This window comes from Antrostomus carolinensis, unplaced genomic scaffold (assembly GCF_000700745.2).
Source record: "Antrostomus carolinensis isolate BGI_N321 unplaced genomic scaffold, ASM70074v2 scaffold8207, whole genome shotgun sequence".
In the NCBI taxonomy this organism is placed as follows: domain Eukaryota; kingdom Metazoa; phylum Chordata; class Aves; order Caprimulgiformes; family Caprimulgidae; genus Antrostomus; species Antrostomus carolinensis.
In genome coordinates this window covers 46,757-53,777 of record NW_010329463.1, presented here as the reverse complement: position 1 = coordinate 53,777, position 7,021 = coordinate 46,757, and the positions used below count along the sequence as shown (strand labels likewise).

Sequence of the window (7,021 nt, the reverse complement as noted above, 5' to 3'; positions counted from 1 at the left end):
CAGGAATAATTTCATTAACCATCAGTGCAAAAGATTGAACATACTTTTAATTTACTCTGAAACAAGAACAAGCATGCTTATTTGCCATTTTCCTTAATCTCTCCATAGTCCTTCAGCTTAAGCGCTACTTAAAAAGTGTCAGCGCCTTTTCATTATTTTATGATAACCTATTCCCACCTCAGCACCATTAATACATTTTCTCACATGTTGCATGATGTTTTAAACGAATTCAAGATGAAACTAAATCCTAAATCTCTATTGGTATTTTTCCACTGCTTCAAAGCAAAATAGAAAGCACAAAACTGAACCTACTAGCACAGTAAAAATAGGATAAGACAAACTAAATTGGGTATTTGCTGACATATAACAAATACAGACAGAAAGATAGGTTGTAATACTGAAACAAGAAACAAACAGACCAGAGCCCCAGGTCTAGTATAGCAAAGCCTCCTTTCTTCAGAATTTATGTAATACGTGCCCATTAGTCAGTGGGAGACACAAGGTTCACATGTGCACCCTGGTGACTAATAGCATCATATGCTGTCTCTGATACTCTAACATCACCACTCTCACTGGAACCATGAAAACCTTCAGATTTTACCAACCAGGAGTCTGATTCTTTGGCAGGTCTGTGTCCTGGGAGCCCACTAGAATCCATCCCTGCTGTGGCAATGGGAACAGATGAAGTTTCTTCCTCTGTTTCTGGGGCAGAGCCAGGAGATGGAGCAGACAATGTTCTGTAAAGCTAGCTAAGCATGTCAGAGCCCAAGGCAATAACCAAAACCACTTCTGATGACCTTGAACATATTGCTGTTCCGGAGTGACAGTAAGGTGTTTTTCTGTAGCTTAACAGCTTCCAGTGCCTTCAGGATGCAGTCACACAAATGCACTCATACAAGCATTTCTCCTAGGAAAATTTTTAATTTTCTCGGTTTCTATGGTGTGTTTCAGATAATTTGCTACTTATAAGAATCATATCCCACAACATTCATATATCTGCTCCACCCATTTCAGAAAGAGTTAGAGAGGGGCAAAACATTTCTGACACCAAAGTAAATCAGTTTCCTTGCCTGTTGCCAAGTTAATATTTCAGAACCTGCAATGGGAAAAATGCAGGATTTTGTCCTCTGTAAGATGTCTCAAAAGTAAAATGTCATATTTAAACACTTCCTTCAAAACCTTATAACCACATTTCTTGAGCTTCTGTGAAAAATACACAAATTAGGCCTTTATTTTTCTGACATATGGATGAATTTGATTGAAGCTTAATATGAACAATCCACTTTTTGCTATTTCACTGTTAGAAGCATGAGTATATTGAATTAACGTCCAGCCAAAATGAAATGAGGTGATCTGCAATATTTAGGACATTGTATTATCTCTATCTGAGAACTCATAATCGTAACTTGAAATTGTTAAGTGCTCACATTCATTTTATGTATTACCTAAGTATCATATCAGGTTACCCAATATAAGGTAAGGTGACAACCTGAGCTAAGCAAATGGTTTCAATTTCTCTTTTTTATCATCTTGACATACACTTAAAAAAAAAAAAATTGGAGGAGGTTTTACAAAGATGCTTTCTTTCTATTCCCATTTTTTAAATTGCCAGAAATTATTAGATGATAATTATTAAAAAGACAAAAGATTTTCAAGCTTGCTGTAAATTACACTCTACGTGCAGAGTATTGTTCAAGTATACATTATAAGCCTTGTGAATGGATAGACACAAGAAGTTTATTTACTACCTTTCCCTCCCCGCCCCCTTTCCTTGGTAGTGTGCATTTAATACCTTTCAAAACATCACAAACTGGACAAACATTAACATAACACTAACTGCACTGTGAGAAAAATGGAAGATTAATCAAAGTGGCACTGAGCAGGGAAATGCCACTTTCCTTCACCCTTCTGTATTAACAAGAGAAAGACAAGACAAACAACAGGTAGAAAAAAAATCCCAAACCCTAAACAGATGCTGAAGACTGAGAAGTGCCCTACAGGCGAGCTATCTTGTGGAGGGAAAAAAAATAAATTCATAGATGTAGTGTCCCTTGTGGGACTGATTTATATCCATGCGGCCCCTTTTGAAAGATGAATACAAGCCTGCCTAGTAAAATTAAAAACTCAATGTTAAGCTACAGCAAATGTTAACTATACCTACAAGCACATACACATAGGTTTAGATTCACTACTATAAGTCATATATAAAGGTCAAATCTGTTTATTAAAATTTTTTTTAAAGATTCAGTGTTACTGCTTACCTTAGAAAAATAACTTGCAGGGTAACAAAAATAATGAAATTCTAAAGCTACCGAAAACAATTACTATTGGTGAGAAAGATGGGAGAAAACAAGGTTTAAACACAAACTGCAATATTAAACTTCTTTTACGTTTTGAGCTTTAAGTGGAATTTACAGAAACACATCACTTCAGTGGAAGCATACATATTTTTTCCCCTATTTACAAGCTAGCTATTATTAGCTTTATAATTAAAGCTGAGCCTTCCTTCCTGTCAATTTCCAAGGCAATTCCTTGGCATTTCTTTTACCTATGCCTTCAAATTATTTTGACTTTGATACCAGCATTAAATTCTTCTTATTTCCTCTAAAAGCATATTTGAAAAGCACGATAAGTTAATAACTTACTAGATACGTAGCATCTAAACAAATTCTTTGACTTAAGACTATGACTCAGGTGTCTTCTACACCATTTTGTTTTTTTTTAAAAATGTTATGTTTATAGTACGGAACTAAGTTACAAACTCACCTTTAACCCTGAAATGATTCAATTTGATTCTCAACTTTGTTTGCACTTCTGGACAAAATTTTGAAAGATATATCCTACCATTAGTATTTGAACAGCATCAGCCAACTAAAATATACTCTTGAAATAGTAGTTTCTGCTGAAAATACTAATTTCTCATACATTTAGTTATCTATAAATATTTCCTCCTTTTTTGACTGAGAATGAACATGACTTTCCTTTTCCTCATGTATTTTCAGACCATTATCTCTTGATAATATACTAGATAAGGATTTTACCATTACTATGTAGGAATTATCTACAACACTTAGAAACAATTTCAAAATATCTACCTCTAAAAAGCAAACATATGCATTCACACAGCAACTTCTAACTAGAGGAAAAAACAAAAAGCACTCATTTGGTGGCGGGAGACAGTCTTCAGGTTTGCCCCCAAAATACAGACACCTTCCACATATCTGTGTATGTAAAGAAGCTCAGTGCTTTAAACTTCCATCTAGTTTTCAAGGTGAGCTATGTTCAGAGTTCCACTGAAAGCTGCACATATTATAACTAGTTGCCTTTGTGTGCAAACTTATTTTTTTCATGTGCGCAGTCAAGTGATTCCCACTTGACTCAATATAAGAGAAAAAATAAGCACTGAAATAAAACATTAATATAGGATTTTAGATTTTGATTACATAATAATGAGCAATAATGGAAACCAGAAACTATATATATGTGTGTATGTCTTATATAACATTAGCCCCATTATATATTCCCTGATCCTTCTCAGTTCCAGTCCACTCCCAGGGCTGTGCTGATACGGGAGCTCCCACGTGTGACATCTCGGCATGGGAGGAGGAATTCTAGTGCATGGGCCTTTCTTTTGAAAGGCTGCAATAGGGACAGCTGCAGTGCCTTACTGGTTGCACAGAGAAGAGAAATCAGCTGTTTGCTGCCTCCTCAGCTGTTCAGTTCTTTCTTGGAAGAACTCCTGAGGTCTGAATTTGGCCTATGAGCTGCCTGTTGAGTTCTTATGTTATTTAGGGCTTTAATACATGAGCATCACTAGAATCACAGTATCTACCTCCATGTTTTATTTCTGCTACATACGACAGTTACCAAGAGCAAGTTTATGACCTTCCTATTATTTTGAACCAAATTTTGAAGATTCACACCATCAGAAAAAACTCTCCCTGTAATAATGAAGATTATCAGCACCCTTAAAATGAGAAAAAAATGTCCCTGAAAACCTATAGGAAAACTATACATAAAGGCAGACACTGCTACGATGGTAAAACCTTCAACTTGATGCTACAGTGCTATGCAAATGTGCAACAGTCAATATTGAACAATTCAGCTTAAGTATGGAGAAGAGGCAAAGCAGAAGAACCCTGAACTAAGACTAGCATATCCTTCACATGCTACTTGCAGCACTTTTAATATTTAGGCATTCACACATTAGCATCTAACTTGTATGCTACCTGCAAAGCTTTGTCCCAAACAGCTTAAGAATGATACTCAATAAAGTGTAGAGTTGTCTACAATTTGGAGCCTTCTGACCAAAGACATCTATGCAGCAAAGCTAAATTTAATAAGGCTGAATTACTATAAGCAAGGGTTAACACCAAAGAAAGACTGAAGACTTATCACAGTTTTATTTTAGCACACCTTTGCAATTAGAATTAAATATTTACTGCTTAATTTCGTACATCTCATTCTGTCAATTTTAGGCTAATTCATTTACAGTTATACAGGGGACATCTAAATGATTAATATCTTACTCCAGATATTCAGAATAATTGGATTTGCCTCTATTTTTTAGATTTGCTCAATTACAGGGTGCTCATCAATCTTACATTTAAAAGAAGTCCTTTAACCAACCTTACTTCTGACAAGTGACAACTAACAATGATTAGGAAGAGATAATTTGGTCTAATAAGCAGACCCATATAAAGGATTAATACATACACATTAATTTTAAACTGAGCATGAATACCTGGAAAACTTTCTAGAAATGTATTATACTCCAAGTTTTTAATTCAACTGTCCATATGCAGTTGTTTGTTATCTCCAAGTTTCAGTCTTTATGGTTAATTATCGCTGTCAGAGATACTGTATTTGTAACCTTGCCATTCCTTTACCAGTGAAAAACGTTCCCTTTGAATAAAAGCATAATTGGAAAAAAAACACCTCCTTAGATTACATCTTTACAATACAAGATTCCAATTATTAGCATCTAGTTTGGAAGTGGTTAAGCAATTTGTTTCATCCAATTAGATAGAAGAAAGATAGGTGTTTATAGACTTACATATAGTACTTACTTACACTTTCAACGTTACCAGAGTCAGTTTAAAACCAGCATATGAAAAAATGAATACATTCAGACAAGACAGGAAGTAGAGATAGACCAATGAATAACTACTGATAAAATCCCTTCACCTATTATTATTCTATATACAGACACAGTTTCTAATACAGTCATAACTAGAGGGAAGAGAGATTCATGTATCTATCTAGCCTGAAGAAAAAACTACGGACTGGAATTTTAATGTGCAGGTTTTGACTCTAGTCAAAAGTTAAAAGAATTCATAATGGACAGATAAATATGTAAGAATTGACTGTGAATTTAGTATCTTCACCTGTTGGAATTTATTGAATCTCTGGGTTCAAACCCCCACCACACTTGCCATCACACATCAGAAGCCTTTTTGTTGTTGTTGTTGTTGTTGTTGTTGTTATTAATAAGGCATGTGTCCATGCTTTCAGAGTATTACATGCTTTTATTTAAAATTAAAAGCATATGGCAGGAGATGAAATGGTGTGGTCTTACGGCAATTCTGAGAATACTTGAAGCTATTAATAATTTTTCCTGACTTACTCACCTGGAAAGACAGTAAACCAAAGTCATTCCTACCTACCACATCTTTATTTCAGTGTTTTGTAGGTATTTTTAAGGACTTGATCTGAAAATGCTTTCCAGAATTATGATAAAAGCATGTAACTGATTTTAATAATATTCTTCCATTATCACGTATCAGTATATTTTCAGATGAATAAAATGGTTTCTGCCTCCTCTAATTTCTTTAAGTTACAAACAGCAACTAGAAGCTAGGCTTCCTAGACTATAGCACAGATTGAGGTCAAGAGTTTACAAAAATGCTTTTATCATTTAATCACAGTAATCAATCACTGAAATTAGATCTGTAGATGTAGCATGAAAGGCTTCAGAGAAAGAAATAAACAGCTTGATCCAGAAGTGTTTAAAATCAATTAAATAAGGTTTTCATTTTAATTTGCTCTAATTTAAGAGCAGCTTTAAATTTAATTCCCACACTGTTTTAATTCTCTCCACTCTATGACCCAGTTACACATTTTAAAAGGAAGTATTTGCTTACGTCTCTCAGAAACAACAAATTATTATTACTCTGAAAGTGACACTTCATAGTGGGAGCAAAAAATGTGACTTTCATTCCCATCCTAAAGTACAAATAGTCTGTTTCCATTACTTTTCTACAAATACTGGAAATACACAGTGTTAACATACAATATCTTTCTTAATTCTTAGTTTACTTACTCTCTTTTTTACCAGACTTCCTCAGGTCTCTGAACTTGCCTTTTAATAACCTGCCAAATCCTCTGCCAGTACTTTCAGTCCTTATGCCTTACTGTGTCACTCAACTTTGAAGTCAAGTTTCAAAATATCTTTAAGATGCACTCAGCTGAATAAACAATTTTAGAAGCAAAAAGAATAAAGATAAAAGTATATCACAGTAATCAATTGCAACAAGACATATGTAACTTTCTGGGCTTTTACAGGAGCAACTATTTATAAACTATTTACATCTTTTACATAATATTACAATACCATAAGTATACACCCACCAGAAGAGAGAGGTTTCTAAGAACCTTAAAAGATAAAATAACTTCAAATAAACTTCTGAAACCCATAAATCTTCAACAAGTCCTTCTGAAGTGTACTAGCCATCAGGATACACACTAGAAAATAGTACAGCTCAAAACACAAGATTTGTGTGGCTTAAGTAAAAACAAAGACAAGAACAACTTTGTAGTTTAGATATTATGGTATTTCTATGGAAAACAAACAACTTTGGTTCTAGTCTGTTCTCTAGACTGTATACAATCTTTGTTCAATGACTGCTGAAAGAAGATGCAAACTCCCAACTGAGCAAGGCTATGGAGTCAAAAAACGCCCTGACATTTAAGGCCCAAGAGCTTTAACTTTGCCTATGCACCTCCTGGGCAGTAACAGCAT

The 7,021-nt window shown here is 34.6% G+C and overlaps 1 protein-coding gene across 1 annotated transcript in view; it reads right to left on the bottom strand.

Moving 5' to 3' along the window:
* Positions 1 to 7,021, bottom strand: part of ITFG1 (integrin alpha FG-GAP repeat containing 1) — a 75,923-nt gene that overhangs the window by 25,010 nt on the left and 43,892 nt on the right. The gene's annotated exons all lie outside the window — the stretch shown is intronic.